Source organism: Hippoglossus stenolepis, chromosome 13 (assembly GCF_022539355.2).
Source record: "Hippoglossus stenolepis isolate QCI-W04-F060 chromosome 13, HSTE1.2, whole genome shotgun sequence".
Classification (NCBI taxonomy): Eukaryota; Metazoa; Chordata; class Actinopteri; order Pleuronectiformes; family Pleuronectidae; genus Hippoglossus; species Hippoglossus stenolepis.
In genome coordinates this window covers 23853639-23868968 of record NC_061495.1, presented here as the reverse complement: position 1 = coordinate 23868968, position 15330 = coordinate 23853639, and the positions used below count along the sequence as shown (strand labels likewise).

Genomic DNA, 15330 nt, shown 5'->3' with positions numbered 1-15330 from the left:
CTGACAGACGCGGAGCCGCACTTCAACACCGTCTCCTACCTCAATGGAAAAAAGCTCCTCGTCTGTGTTTGCGAGAGTGTGACCGATCCGATGTGCCAATGGCACAATCATCCTGAGATTCATCAAACAAGAGGAGTGGATGAGTGTTTCCACGCCGGAGAAGACTTTTCTGCTCCGCGCGGGGATCTGAGCGAGTCTGACAGCTGGAACCTCTCTGCTCAAGTAAGTGCTTTGATTTGAGCTGCAGCAACGACACGGTCAGGGATCAGCACGGCTCCTGAACGAGACCCTCCGTGGACAATAGTCAAATAGAAACCGATTTGAAACCATCTGGGTTCAAACACCCAGAGCGTCCTGGGAAGCTGTGACCCACTTTGACCTCCTCATCAGCTCCGTAAAATCCAAATGGAGCTTACAACAGTAAAGGAAGCATTTGTTCAGCCTCGCTTTCTTCTTTCTTTCTTAAAAAAAATAAAAATAATAATGAAATGATTTAAATCTGCTTTCATATAAACTCCATCATCAGATAATTCAATTGATTTTGGGTTTGACAAGGCCTCATAGACAAAGAGGGATTCTGCAGTAATTCATTTGTCTGTGCTTAGTTAATGGTTAATAATGTAATAGGATGATCAGTGTCAGCTCTGAACTGCATGTTTCAGTATGTCATAGATGTCGCTTCAGTTTGACACATCTGGACAGTCTTCAAGCTCTGATCTCCACAAACAGTGTGGGACTGACAGTGTGTGAGAGTGGGTAGTAGGAGGATCATCGCACAACATGGCATGATGCAGTAGACAGTGCTTTTGGGGATGGGTACATGGAAACACCCACACACCATGGAGGCTTTGTTCTGCAGGCTCACTCCTTCTACCAGGGCTTGTGTATTCGTGTGAGAGTGCATGGTGTGTACATGTGTGTTTGTGTGTGTATGCGTGCTTGTGCATTAGGACAGACACTGGTGTTCTGCTGTCATTCATGGAGCTTCTGTCCATTTGCGCTGGCCCTGTCACTGCAGCTCACATCACGGGCCGGTATGGTTTGGGGCTGTGTATCCAGGATTGCTGCTGTAGCTCAGAGATCACAAACTTTTCCAACTGAAAAACGCTTTCAGATGTCTGGTCAGATTCATTATCCTTTTCTATAATCAGAGAGATCCTGATACAGATAAAATGTAGTCATTTTCATTTCGTTGTTGAGCTTATTGTTTTTGGACAATATTGTTTTTTTTTCTTTGCAAAACATGCTTTCATTCGTATTAAAATAAGGAATAATAAAAAAATTGGTATCATTACTGAGACTCATAAATTACATTGGTGTTAATATAAAAAATTCCAATAATAATCCCAATGTAATATATGATGGTCTAATGCTCTGAACCCTATCAGTCACGACAGGCTCTCTGCAACTGTAAGTCTAAAAATTAAATAGCTCTGTACATTCTGAAGCAATTCATAGATTTTTTGTGTCAAAACAATAGTTTTGTTTTATTTGTTCACAGTAAATGGAATATCTGGCTTTTACAGTGTTGGTTGGTCAAAATAGTACGAAAAATTCTCCATTCTTTTTAATTATTAGTGAAAAGGAATGAAAAAATTACCATTCACACATAAATTGTGCCTCATTGCAGAAATAACAAAAATAATTGCATCATGATTATTTTTTGCACAGCTATTGCTTTTCTGCTGAACAAAAATAATGTTGTCTAAATAAAATACATCATGAGCAAACACAGACAGGTATCATGAAAAGACATTTTAGCCAGTATTAAAAAGTGTTTAGTGCTTGTCTGACAAGCTAATTTCTATTAACCAATAAAGGACATTTGTTATAATTTTCTGACATTTTCAGGCATGTAATTAAATCAATTTTTGTAATTTTGTAATTTTATAATTTTATAAAGAAATGAACATACTAATCAAAATACGTTGGGCCCAAAACCATTTTTTTTAATTGCAAAAGTATGATGTGATTTAATATATCAATGCTATTCATCCATTTTGGAGATCATCATTTACCCTTTAATATTTTATATAATGACATACATTTTCAAAGAAATCCAAGAAAACATAACAAAATGTACATAAATTGAACAATAAACCAAGAGGTATTTTAACCAGCCACCTTATGGATTTATTCTTTCACACCTTATTTTACCACCTCAGATAGTATCTGTTACTTCAGGTTCAAATTAAAGTTTTCTCAGCATGAAGTGTGTGTGTGTGTGTGTGTGTGTGTGTGTGTGTGTGTGTGTGTGTGTGTGTGTGTGTGTGTGTGTGTGTGTGTGTGCGTGCGTGCGTGTGCGTGTGTGTGAGAGTTGCATACTGTGTCGTGCCGGCAGCAGGCCTCACTTCTGAACCTTGCTCCTGGTTTGAATAGGGGGATCCCAGTAGCTTTAATTTGCTGTGAAATGCATGTGTAGTGGGGCTGCTGATGTGTTGGCCTTTGTGTTTCTGCTCAATCAGCATGACAAAAGCTGTAGAAATGTAGTAAATGCACATTGTGAAGAAGAAAGAGTTTCTGCAGGAAGCTTCACAGGCTCTGTGGACAGCTCTGCTGCTGGATGTCCGTGTCCAGCGCACGCTAACCGCAGGGCCTCGTACAGCTGCTTGACCCCTTCCCTAGTATGCTGTAATAGTTAGAACTCCCAGGTGCTGTAATGATTGTCACACCAAGTCTTAAATTGTAGAAAATTTCATTAATGATGGTAAAGGTAAATTCATCTTTTAATTAATTTGTCCAAATGATCAAATGTTTACTACTGCCAACATGAGGAGGTTTTGCTTTTATATAATTTTAAAAAATGTTTTTGCGACAACTGTCCAATAAAATAACCAGGATTTTGGGTCCTGTTGCGTTTAAACAGAAAATGTATTCAAATTCATTTTATTTGTATAGCGCTTAATCATAACACACATTATCTCAATATTGACATCATAACTTTTTCAATCAAATTTTATTTGTATAGCCCATATTCACAAATCACAATTTGTCTCATAGGACTTAACAAGGTGTGACATCCTCTGCCCTTAACAAGAGTAAGGAAAACTACTAACAACTTTTAACAGGGTAAAAAGAAGGTAGAAACCTCAGAGAGAGCCACATGTGAGGGATCCCTCTCCCAGGACGGACACAAGTGCAATAGATGCAATAGACTTTAGGCACTTTACATGTTGAGGTTAAGACTTTACTATGCAATAGAGAAACCCAACAGTTCCCACAATGAGAAAACACATCGTGACAATGGAGAGAAAAAAAACTCCCTCCTAACAGGAAGAAACCTCTAAGAAAGAAAGAAAGAAAGAAAGAAAGAAAGAAAGAAAGAAAGAAATAGAGAGAGAGATTCCAGACATGACCTCTGTTACGACCCAGTCCAGGAGAAAACCCAGTCGCAACATGATGAATGAGCAACAAGAACCATCAGCAACAAATTATTACAGCCCGTTTAAAGTTTTATTAAAACTCTTTTTGCTTCAGGGTAGGCCAACAGCAAAACAACAAACAAAAACAACCTTCAGGCGAACAACATAAACTTACCTATTTAAATTAAAGAAACAAAAAGTCAAGTTGCCAACCTAACTTGTAATCCAAAAACAGGAGAAAACAAGGGTTAAACTAAAATGATACCCACCCCTACCAAACCAGGCTGGTACATCAAGCAACAGATGTTAACACATTTCACAAGTCACAAGTCACAATTCTGTCTGGCAGTCCCGCTGGCAGGGGCAAGAGGAGAGACCACAGGAGCTGGGGGAAGCCGTCCTCTTAACCTGCAAGCTTGGAGGCTGGAGCCAATCAGCTCCCTGGGAACAAACCTACACGCTCACATTCAATCATCCACTCAGTCAGTCACTGAGCCAAACATACCTGCAACACATCACACAAACATCACAGCGGAGAGAGAGGGAGAGAGGTCCACAACACAGACACAACAGATTGAAGTACATACACCGATGCACAGGGCATCTCACACAACCTCAGGGTCGTCACATTATCCAGAGGTTTCCTTTCACACAGGAACAAGGCAGTGGCACATTCTCTGCTCAGACGCATACGCAACAGCATTCAATCCTCCAGCGAATTCAGCTGAGGGGTGGTGCAGCAGGCAGAGGCAGGATGTAACGTACTCATTATTTTGCAGAAATCACAAGTTTTTGTCCACAGTGCATAAACACTGGCGTCTGCTCTTATTGGTGGAGTGGCTGCGACTCAGGGGTAGAGCGGGTCGTCATCTAACCACTGGATCAATTCCCAGTCTTCCCCATTCCGCATGGTGACAAGTGTCCTTGGGCAAGATTGACCATTTATCACCACAACTCACTAGGGCCAGATGAAGAAAGTCCCCAGAGACTCCGGAGACTCTCAGACATTTGCGTTCAGACATACAGACCCTGCGGTTGACCCTTTGTCTAATCGCGATGGTTGGAAAAGGTGCTTGTTTACTACAGGTGAATGAATAGATATGTTCTGAATACCCAAGCATTTTTCAAAACTGTTTCAAAATGTTTAATGATTGGGTTACGATTATATTGATTAGTGATGGTAAAGATGCGCAGGCTTTTTGGTTATCCCATAAATTCTGTCCTTATGTGGACTGATTTATTGTTCTACAGAGATAATCTGGCTAAGCGACTTAAAAAAAGATTGTGGTGTGAAAATAGATATCGCTTGAAACAAATGTACGAATTTTGATATCTTATTTGCACTGTTCTAGAATAGGAGTAACATTGCCATTAAATAAACTCGAGTAGGATTAGGTCATTTTTACCCCTAAGTATATAAAGGAGTCAACTGAAAGTTTAAATGGCAGATTGGAATATTCTTCAGCATTCCTAAGCACTTTTGTTGTGATCAAGTTTATAACCTAATATTTTTCCAAAGTCTTCCAGAACTCTTCACGTGTGGTTGTGAGGGGGTTATAATCATAAATCATGTGCATAAAGTGAGAGAGTATGAGTTAGGCCACCACGTATAATACCTTGTATACTGTAACTTGATCTAAGAGATATGGCAAGTTGCTCTATAGCTACGGCAAAAAGTAATGGACGTTATGAATCAGCCTGTTTGTTCCCTCTATGAAGAGGAAAATTATCAGAAAGGAAATTGTTGTTATAAATTTAGGCAGTTGGATCTGTGTAGATGAGTTTGATTAGTTGAATAATGTTAGGACCAAATCCGAAGCAACTAAGTGCATGGAAGAGATAGTCCCACTCAACCTGGTCCAATGCTTTTTCAGCATCGAGCGATATTACTGCTTCTGGGGATTAAGTGTCAGAGTTAGTGTAGATTATGTTCAACAGCCAGCTCAAATTGAAATAGGACTGTCTGCTGTGAACAAACCCAGTCTGGTCATCTGACCCTTTACCATCACAGTTCATCAAACTGATTCGTCTATAAAATGAGCGGTCAAGTGGGTTCTTATTTTTCTTTAATAACAGTGTAATGGATGCTTGGCGTAGTGTGGGTGGAAGAAAGACTTGGCTTTTTAAGCAAAAGTTGAATTGTTGTCACCTTGAAAGCCTGCAGTACGTAGCCGGTTAATAGAGATAAACTAATCTGATATAATATGGAACTGTTAATTAAAGGAAAACATCCTCAAACAATCTAGTTGAGATAGGACCTGAAAGACAATGGTTTGGATGACGAGACAACTGAAATCAGTGTCAAGCGTGAACCCAAAAGCACGACACAGAAACAGGTTTACGGAAATACAAGAGTTCAGGATTTATTGGAACGATCCAGGGGTCAAAAGCCAGGTAGTCAGTCAGGTAGCAAACAAATCCGATAAGGAGCAGGCAAAAGGGAATCCAGGGTCCAGAAAGCAGGTCAGAGATGAGATCAGGCAAAACAGATAAAGCAGGGAAATCGCTGGAAGGCTAGGCACTAACACACTAGACGATCTGGCAGAGAACAAGGGAAATGAGCTGGTAGATATACTGGGTGAGTAATGACTAATGGAAAGCAGGTGAGTCTGGGGGTGGGGCAGGTAATGGGATCCGTGTGACGACGTGATGCAGAGCAGAGGGGAGTGGCTGACATCTGAAATGACATGAGAGTTAGTGATGCAAAAAATAAGAAAACAGACAATGAAACTGTTAAGATCTGGCTGAAGTCGTGACAAAAGCAGTCTAAATCTAAATTTGGTTAGCGATTACAGTTAATTCTAGGACTATTTAACCAGGCAATACATTTGTGTCAGTCTAAATGAGGCCGACTAGATCCATATCCCTGCCCTGTAATATTCTCGATCTGAGTCGTGCGGAAGACTGAGGTATGTATGGCCCACATACAGTTGAAGCTGTGCCGGCTGAGTGAAACTGTGCCTGGTTGGTTGCACAGAGGACACTGATGTTCGCTTGGCATGAAAAGTGTTTAGACTAGGGTCAATGTTCTGCATAGTGAGGACCAGGGACTTCATGGTGGTCGTCAGAATATTATCTGTCTCTGTTTTCTCTCTATTCTGTTGTTCTGACAAACCCCTAACCCCGACAATGATCAGAATATCCTTCATTTATTATCTAGGGCAGTAGGGCTCCATCTGATTGGCCAAATATATTGACATGCAGAGTGTGAATTTAACGCAGTTCATGCAGTCGCCCTGACGATACATTTTCGATATATAATGCAACCCTAGTTCACTCACCTCCTCAGGAGAAAGTGTGGAGAATCTCCAGAGTTCACCGCATGTCTGGAAGCAGCTTAACCATCAAATCTCAAGACTGACTCTGCATGTTGGATCTTCCACTTCTGAGACGTTCCTCACATTGAGATGTGACCTAGGAAGTAGTTTGACATATACACAGGACACAAAGTTGAGGTGTCTTCTTGTATACTAGGTAGATCACTGGTTATTTAATAAATATATTTTACAAGCCACACTGTTGCTGAGCATATTGCAAGCATTGAGTGAGTGTATGTGCTCTAATATGGATATGTGTAAGGATGCATATAACATAGTTTTGAATGTTGTGCCATTTAGCTGCTTACAATCATGTGGAAGACAAATATCTTATGCAAGCCTGTCCAGTGGTACAAAGTGGTCAGGAACTGATTTGATATGCTGTGTTGTTTGGCTTTAATATTTCCACATTATTTCCACATAAGTATTTATTTATGATATTTCTTTATATTTATTATCAAGGGTGCTTGAGAAAGTTTTAACTGGTCTATGTTAATATCCTCTATGCATCGTAATGGATTTCAGTCAGGTTTTATAACTTTCCATGATACAGAGACAGGCCCTATGAAACTGATCTACAGCTGATATAAGTGACCAGACTGTCCTGTGGTTATAGATTTGAGTACTCCCTAACATGATCAATCACTCTATCTCCCTGCACTGCCTAGAATCCAAGGGAGCTCTCAAGGGAACTCTAGGTCCATTCCACTCCAATATAACCTTTTTTTTATAGAAAATGTCTTTTCCTCTGATGCTATTTTCATTGAAAAACACCAAAACTAACCACAAGTCATAAGGACCTGTCCAGTACTTAAAATTGACTCTGTGTTTGTTTAATTCGCTCTAGAATATATGTTTGACACATTTATCATGAAGACAAAGAAGGTCCACCATTTGGTGCGGACAGAGTTCAGCTGCCACACACCAAATGAGATGCACACAGCCCGGATTAACATCTGGGCTTAAGTGGACCGGAATGACTACCATCGAATTATAACTAAATAAATGTGATTTTTGGTTTGTGTCTGAAGAGCGACAGAGATGAGCAGACACACAGGATGCATAAAGGAGGAGAGAAGTTCTTCTTACAGATTACCACAAAAAACAGTTCATTTCAACTTCATATTTGCAGAAGAAGCGAAACCTGCTTATCCTGGAGCACATAAATATTAACCCTGACTCAAATTAACTTAAGGTTATTATAAACATCAGCTGTATGTGTGAGTGATTACAAGAGGACTGGTGGAGACAGGTTTGATAAGGGATGTGTGAAAGGTGGGGTGTATCTTGAGGGCGGATGGGAGCTTGACGCAAACTGTGACTGGGTTGATGACCTTCTCTATCTCCTAAGGGCCCACAAATCAGGGGGCCAACTTGAGTGATTCGACCTGGAGTAGAAGGTCCCGGGAGGACAGCCATACCTGGCGTGTATGTGGGAGCGGGGGTGCGTCGGCGGTTGGCCATCCTCTCATTTCTGGCGGCCGTGTGGACCAACGCTGCCCGAGCCTCCCTCCAGATCCTACAGCAGCGGCGCAGGTGAGCCTGAACGGAGGGGACGGCCACGTCCTCCTCCTGATAAGGACTAAAAGGGGGTTGGAATCCATACATGACGGTGAATGAGTCATACCTGTGGCAGAGCTGGTGAGGGAGTTATGGGCATATTCAACCCAAGCTGAGTGATGTCGGGCAGAGACACAGTGTAGTGCTGCTTCCAGATCCTGATTGGCCCGCTCGGTCTACCCATTGGTTTGGGGGCGATAACCGGAGGACAAGCTGACTGATGCCCCCAGCAACCGGCAGAAAGCCCTCCACACCTGGGAGGTGAACTGGGGCCCTAGGTCAGAGACAATATCCAGGAGTTGACCTGGAAACCGGAACACATGCTGGCTCAGGAGGTCAGCGGTCTTTAGAGCTGAAGGGAGTTTGGAGAGGGGAACAAAGTGCCGTTGGAAAAGCGGTCCACAATGGTGAGTATTGTTGTGTTACCTGCCGATGGGGGAACACCAGTCACTAAATCCACAGCGATGTGTGACCATGGACGGCTGGGGATGGGTAAGGGTGGAAGCAGTCCAGAGGGAGATTGGTGGGAGGCTATTCTGCGGGCACAGACCGAGCAGGCGCCCCCAATGGAGCACTTTGGATCTGAGGGAACATAGAGGCGGTTAGGAGGACCGTTACCTGGACCAGGATCTGTCTGCTGGGCCTCCTTAACCCGGGACTCCACCTCCAACAACACAGCTGCCACAATGCACAAAGGAGGAAGGATGGACTCTGGATGTTTGATGGAGTTTTCAGTGGCCGTCTGACGGGAGAGTGCATCAGGTTTCAGGTTGCGGGAACCGGGTCTGTAGGTAAGAGAAAAATTAAACCTCCCCAAAAAAGCGCCCACATAGCTTGTCGTGGGTTTCGTATTTTAGCGTACTGATGATAAGCTAGGTTCTTGTGATCAGTCCATACTATGAATGGACGTTCCACCCCCCTCTAACCAGTATCACCACTCCTCCGGAGCTAGTATCACCGCCAGTAGCTTCCGGTTACCTATATCATAGAGAGGATGGCCCCCACCCTGGTGTCCGAGGCATCAAACTCCACAACAAACTGTAGAGAAGGGTCTGGGTGAACAAGAACTGGAGCGGTGGAGAACAGAGTTTTGAAAAAGCGTCAGTGTCGGGAGACAAGATGAAAGGTACCGTCGAGGAAGTGAGTCTTGTGAGAGGTGTGACCACCTTACTGTAATCTCTGATGAATCTACGGAAGAAGTTTGCAAATCGGATCCTGAATCCACCAGGGCCTTGAGGGGGAGAGAGAGATAATTAGAAAACAGTTTGGCTTCTAACAAGGTTCTGGACAGGGTTCCATGAATGGAGAATTGTGTATGGCTCAACATGGTTCCTCCTCGGACTGATGAGCCTAATCTTTTGGCCGGCTAGGGCACTGGGCGATAGTGTGGCCAGGCTGGCCGCAGTAAAGACAGAGACGTTCCCTGAATCTCCGCTGTTGTGCTGTAGCAGGGAGCCGAGCCCTCCCCAGATGCATGGGCTCCTCAGTGGGTTCGGCTGAGGTAGCGCAGGGTACTGGATCAGGTGACGGTGAACAGGGTGGGGGTCTAGAGAGTGAGGTGACATGCTCTCTCGCGCTTTCTCTCTCAAATTTTATTGTCAAGTCTAATGGCTAAGGAAATCAATCTATGGATTCAGTGTCATCCTTGATAGCTAGCTCATCTTTTATATTTTCTGCTAGCCCCTGGCAAAATACACTCTGTAACGCGAGCGTGTTCCAACCACTCTCCACGGCGAGGATGCGGAATTCCAACGCGTAGTCGGCAACAGAGTGTGTACTCTGTCGGAGCAAAAGCAAGCTACTGGCTGCCAAAGATAACACGGTGAGCAAACACCGGTAAACACACAGGAAAACAAACACTAAATGCAATACTCAGAGCGGCCAAGAACGGGCAACTACCACTGTAGCTTGAGGAACGAACTGGCGATGACTGGGAGCACGACCGGGGTAGATATCCTGTTGTTGATCAGCGGATGAGCTCCAGGTGTGGTGGTGAGCTGTCCCTGGCCGTCATCAGGGGAAAATGGCACACACCTGCGGAGGGTAGAGAGACAAGGAAAGGGGGAGAGAAACTGGGGGGCACAGGAACTGTGACATCTAACACTTAGTTCTGACATGGTCGTTATGTCTGGGCTAACCAAACAATTAGTGTTGCTTGAGCTAACTGTTCCTTTTGAAAAACCGGATGGAGAAAGCCCGGGAAAGAAAATGAACATGTATGCTGAAACGGGTAGAAAGCTCGCTGTGAGCCGGTGGAAGTGGGATGTGGGGTTTGCAGGCCAGTCTACATCGGGTCCTGGGGCGCCTTGGTATCAGTTGGCTACAAAGTAGGTGAACCATCGACATCTCTGATGCCACAGAAACGTCTTCCCGCTAGCTCTGGTTGAAGAAGGGAGGTCACCTGGGTGAGGGCATCTGATGTCAAGACCCAAAACACATGATGACCCCAGGTTCTTCACTGGCACTGTGTTCGGCTTGCAGATAAAATTCTGTATCTGTTGAAAACAATTCAAAGTAGGGCTGGGCGATATGGTCTAAAACAAATATTGCGATATTTTTAGGCTATGTCGCGATACACGATATATATCAAGATATTTTGACCCCCCCCCCATCACTGTACAAAAGTAAAATTAATAAAAGTCCACAAGAAGTTGCTAAGCTAGCGGACTTTAGCATTTCCGACGGTAAATGTTGGGGCCTTCTGATCATTGAGCAGCTGTGGATCATAGAGGAAATTCTGTTTGTTTCCTCTGTTCTTCAACCAAGTCGCTAACCGACTGCTTCATGTGAACGCACCTCGCATCTTACAAACACATACACACACACAAGCGTCCACTCTCGCTGGAGTGAAGGCAGCTCACGTTCATGTTCATCATTTGTAAACTGATTTGTTCGGTTCAGCATTCACAAAGAATATGAACAAACAGTCAATAACCGTCACTGACCTCTGAACAAACGTATGCATGCGCGCAGGAGAGTTTTCTGGATGGGCGGGCAGTGAGCAGTCTGCTGTGAGAGGGGCATGAGAAGAGAGAAGCGAAGCACAAAGAGAATTTCATGCTGACGGCTTAAAACATTTACGTGACAATTTATACTCATATTGTCATATCGCACATGGTACAAGCCGCGATACATCGAGTGTATTTGATATATCGCCCACCCCTAATAAAAGTGTTAGTCCCACAGCATCCAGGCGCAGTATATTGTCCTTTTTATCCCAATCAACTCCATACAGTAAGGTATCACAGATATGATCAGTTCTGACAAGCTTAGAATCAAATTTTGATAATTTCTGAAAAGTTTGAATTCTTGGATATTGTGGTAGCAAAATGTGGTGCTAGACACTTAAATAAGTCAATTAAGGCATAAATTGTCCTAAAGGAGGTTTCTACCACAGTTTTTATGCCAAACTGTCCAGTAGCAGTAGTAGTGACACTACATATATCTCATTTCCACTGGTGTGGGGGTATTGCTCTGAGCTTGTTAAAATCCTCCTTTTGTCTCCCCATCTTTTCCTGTTTTAATGTCATGTCCTCTTGCTGCTTTATATTTATGGACGCATACAGAACCCTTAGTGTCCACCCGCAGATCTGAAGATCAGATCTTTAAAAGTATGTTTTTGTTGTTTTATTTAGGTGCATGGATTTTCACAGCTAACAGAAGTTGCACAGTTATACACATATAATGAAAGACAGTAGCAGAAGCTACTTTATTTACAGTACTTGACATATGACAGGAGGACAGATTAGTGGATGCTAATGAGTATATTCACAGTATGTGTTCACACTGCAGGACACATGCTTCTCCATGTCATGCAGCTTGGAACCTGCCGTCAACCATCTGTTGCTTTGCAGTTCTGGGCTTTTACAACATGAATAATCCATGCTTTACTTGTGCTAGTAGTTTCAGTCAGAGGCACTGAAGAAACACTCAGTTTTGTCCACGGATGAAGATAAGTATTTGAGAAATATTTCTTTCTGTAGTGATAATGGCTTCATGAAATCTGGTTAATGTTAGCTTCTTTATGTTGGACTTCTGTAGTTAGACGAAAGGAAAAGAAAATAGAGCCAAAGTTGTCATATTTCCACAAGGCAACAAGTTCTTGTGGTTATAATTTATGGTGTGCAGGAGGAGAAGACTCTAGATATTCTACATCCACAATAATAGGTTTTATTTTTCAAATGCTTCTCTTTCCCTCACTCACTCACTCACTCACTCACTCACTCACTCACTCACTCACTCACTCACTCACTCACTCACTCACTCACCAGCCATATATCCCAGTCAAGCTATGCTTGATTCAGTTGTTTCTGCTCTCAACACTACAATATCTTCGTACATGTGGTTATATTCACCAAAGTCCCTCAGCCTTTTCGAGCCGTTTGTGTGTCAGGAAAAAAATCACATCCTACACAGCCTTCAAAGGAATTTTGTTTACATCCTCTGCTTCTCATGCAGGCTCTCAGACCCCTCACTGTTGAACAATGGAAGCCCAAAGATGTGTCTCTGCTTAACTGTATGGAATGTGGAAACTTCCCGTTGAACAAACAGTAAGGAGAGGAGAAGCAGTGATGAAGGGACATACAGACAGTCAGCCATCTTTCACCTGCTGTCCTGTTAGATGAGCCAAATTCAGTCTGCTTAAGTGCAATCTATATTAATTTTAATAACATCTTACCATAAGCTGTTATTGGAAAGTGTGAAGTTACTTTTTATTTTAAGTCCAATCCTTTGTTTTCAAAGGTTTTCTTATTCAGTTTTCTGACATGTATGTGTAACAGTAGTGATGTAATTAATGAAGTAATTACAGGAGTGATGGAAACAAATGATATTCTGTTACGAGACAGCAAATAAAGATCTCTCACATTGTGCATTGGATCAAATTACAATCATGTTTCTGTAAAATCAACAGAGATATTGGTCAGTTGTAAATTGGAACCTCTGCTGATCAATGTTTTATAGGTCAAAAACAAGTGGTCATCCCTGCTGCCGTTTCTGATGAAGCCTACACTACAGTCAGAGCAGAAAAAAGACTGTAAACTCTATAAACTGTAAATGTAATATATTCGATCTGTATTGCCTCAAAGAGTCATTTTTGAGGGGATAATGAATAGAGGTCTTGATGGGAAGGAAGGAAAGATGAATGGGTTACATTCCCAACAACTGCATGCAGAAACACCCCCTTTTCAGTCTGGACCATAGACCATAAAAAGTCTGGATAGAGAAAAACTCACCTCACTTCCTGATTGGGTTTATCAGTCATGAATCAACTACCACTAATGAATAGATAATGAAACAGTTCCAGTAACAGTTCCACTTCAATTAGTCCAAGAAAATAAATCCTGGCTCCTTACTTTTCACCATTGTTGTTCCGTAGGATTTTCTGCTAATAAACAATGCCACACACATGACTCATGTGATATACAATTTCAGGTGATACATATATGATACAGAACAAAAATTCTTGTATCAGATTCAAGAGATTGTTATTGTTTAAAGTGAAGCCATATTAGTGTGGACGCAGCCTCAGACCAGACCAGTCACACAAACAGTCCATTAGCAACCCCCCCCACCTACCTCAGCTGAGAGGAAACACTATCCACAGGTTGTTGCTTGGCTCAGCATAACAAGTAGCCAGGCCTGCAAATCACATTCCCCTCCTGTCAATTCAGACTGGGATCCCTGTAGCTTTGTATTTGTATTTGTAATTCTAAAGTCCTATTCTAGTGTATTCTGCAAAATTATACTCCATGTGTTGGGACAGAAGTAGTTTTCTGTGTAAATAAAAGTATGTGATGAGATCTTTCTTCTCCACTGTTTTTAATTTAGATGTTTGAGTCAATAAAAGGTATGTTTCTGCACATGTTGTCCTGTGTTTGAAACTAAAAATATGACATAGCACTTACTGTTGAGAATAGAATCACTATTGCTAAACACTTTCTGTGGAGCTGTTTCAATCTCACTAATGGCTTTACAGAGCCACTCATTTGCCCATGGAGAACACTGTACAAATTTGTTAAATAGCCAACAGCAGGTAAAAATTGGTCAGGCACAAATACCACAATCTTTACAATCTTTTTCCCAAGCTTCTCACCGATTCCACCTCACATTTTCCCACCTGCATGAAGCCTCCCTCCTCCACCACACAAAGAAAAAAAGGGAAATTATTGATAGTAACTGTGCAGTGAAGTGTGATCCACTATGTTAATGTATATTTAAAAAGCCTTCTTGGTGTATTTTTGCCCAACCCTGTTGAAACGCTTAAAAATGCTCAAATGCTTTACACATCACAGTATTAGCACATCTCTTAACATATCCATCTGGTTCTATAGTGCAGTGTTAGGACACCTGTACCATTGAAACCAGCCCTCTGTGTCAATGTCAGTGGGATGAAAGGCACATGGCACAGGTTAGATAGCTGGAAGTGATTATTCTCTCATTCTTGGATAACTCACAGCAGCCTTTTTAGTCTAGCCTTAGTCTGATCTTGTGTAGTTTTCCACAGCTGAACTACTAGTTGCCTCATATGTTTCTGTTTTATAGTAATGAAATGGTAATTCATATGATAAACATCTGTAAAACGTACATAGACTTCTTTGTGTGCAAATCACTGTCACTCTGGGGCAGGGGCGATACCTCTGTTTAAACCAGATTTCAATGGTTTATATACTAGACCAACAACAGGTCATATATGCATAACTGAGAACTACTTCTAACTAGAATGGCGCTCAGTAGAGTGAATACCTCCGCCAAGGCCCAATAGTCCCCGTAAATCCAATCGAGCAGTACCAAATTTCACACACTTACAGATATCAGTTTTTATCAGCCTCATTTTTTTCATCCATATCCGTGAGTTATTCCCTGGAAAAACATTGAAGATGCAAAGTATTGCACAATAAGTTGCTGGACTGATATCTTCCGCAAGTATGGCCGGGCTGAGGATGTTGTTTAGCCCTATAAAATAATTGATTGATTGATTGATTGATGATCTACTATGAATATATTAGGCAGACCCTGTATTGACCTATACGTTGTGTGTGATAACACTGTTTTGATGTGCCATAATTGACAGATGTGCATTATTTCAGTAA

General features: G+C 42.2%; 1 protein-coding gene across 1 annotated transcript in view; it reads left to right on the top strand.

The window, feature by feature from the left end:
• Nucleotides 1-15330, top strand: part of LOC118120520 (ly6/PLAUR domain-containing protein 6) — a 36411-nt gene continuing 21081 nt past the window's right edge. Inside the window, exon 1 of the mRNA XM_035175554.1 lies at nucleotides 1-222. The gene's annotated coding sequence lies outside the window, so the exon portion shown is untranslated. The remainder of the gene's footprint in view (nucleotides 223-15330) is intronic.